Genomic DNA, 1,671 nt, shown 5'->3' with positions numbered 1-1,671 from the left:
GATAGATAGATAGATAGATAGATAGATAGATAGATAGATAGATAGATAGATAGATAGATAGATAGATAGATAGATAGATAGATAGATAGATTCATAAATATAAGAATCAAAGAGCCTCAACATGCCCAAGTTATACTGAAACATCCCGTTGTACCTAAAAACATTCCTTTAGTTTGTGATTTTTACCTCCTCAGAACAGAAACCTTTCAAAGATTTGCACTACACAAATATATATTTTGTTTTAATCCCACCCAGCCTGTTAATGCTGCCTAGTAGTCAAGCAGGCCTGTAAAAACAAATAAATAAATAAAAATAAAAACATTTCTTGTCCTGCAGTCTGGTAATTCAAAACCATACAATGGAAAAGAATATACTGATTATAAATCTCCATTATGGGATTTTTGTATTCTCTTTTTCGCATTGCAGTAATGATAACAAGTGAGACTACAACATAAGTTCTACTTTACACAGTAAACAAAGCAAAAGCATGCAGGATGTTAAAAATGTGTGACTCCTTACAATTTGGTTACACTTTTTAAAATGTTATTTCATTGGATCTGGGTTTAAATATCAAGTAAAAGCAGTTGTTACATTATAGATACAATATGCATGCAATGAACTTCACTCTAACCATCAGCTGGTTTTAAAAAGTGCAATAAATGTTACATGCGGCAATTATGATGTTTACAATTATTCCATTGAAAAGCAATACATTTATAATATTGTTTTTTTGCTATTTAGGTCTTTTCATCCACATTCGCCAGCATTTCACTGCATATCTATGGTGCTCGAGCTGACAGTCTAAAAGCAGGGTGATAACAACTTGGAATAGTAGAAATTGTGACCCCCTTTGCCTCAATACATTCTCATTGGAGCTAACTTTTAGATTTAATAATGCCGAGGTTACACCGCTGTTCATTTTACTTAGAAATGTTTGAAACATTGTCAGAAACCCTGAGGGCCCTTGGATTCCATTTCAGAGAGCAGCTATTTGAGGCGAAGGGTAGAAGGCAGTGACACTGACAAATCCAAAATGGGTGTGTGTGTCTGCACACAGTGAGCATTTCTACAAAGACAGGCAACTCGTTTGATTTGCTACATTTATAAAGGCTCATAAATAAGTTTTGCTGGATTCATTTATTGTATTTACGCCACACATTTAGCCCTTGTGTTTAACCCAGAATTACAATCAGACAGTTAATGTGTTGCAAGGAATTTGACTTTGTATTTGGTATTTTCTGTTTGTTGAAGCCAGCTCTTGTTATTTGGAGTTCAACAGCATAAAAAGTGGTAAACTCTAGTCATTTATACAAATCAAAGGAAAGGTAGCTGTATTTAAGCTAAGGTATTTACTACACATAAAATTTAACAGATAAAAACTTTACTTTGCATTATTAATATTTCACTCGACAGATCTGCCATTTATTTTTATTTTTTTCACCATTGCCAGAGTGGAGCTTGTTCGATGATTTATTTCGAGACAAAATTCTGAAAACACATTTTGTCCTTTCCTTGAAGGGAACTTCATGTGCCATATATCTCACATGAAATCTTTTCTGGGTGCCTCCTACGTTATAGAGGTTAGGAGGGGAAGCGCGGGGTATGAAGAGTGGTAGGAGGCGCTGGGGTGGTCCAGTGGACTGGAAAACGCTGCCCCCTGGCAGAAAGTTA

This window comes from Pundamilia nyererei, unplaced genomic scaffold (assembly GCF_000239375.1).
Source record: "Pundamilia nyererei isolate P.nyererei 1_Seehausen unplaced genomic scaffold, PunNye1.0 scaffold00236, whole genome shotgun sequence".
Lineage (NCBI taxonomy): Eukaryota > Metazoa > Chordata > Actinopteri > Cichliformes > Cichlidae > Pundamilia > Pundamilia nyererei.
This window is presented reverse-complemented; position numbering follows the sequence as displayed.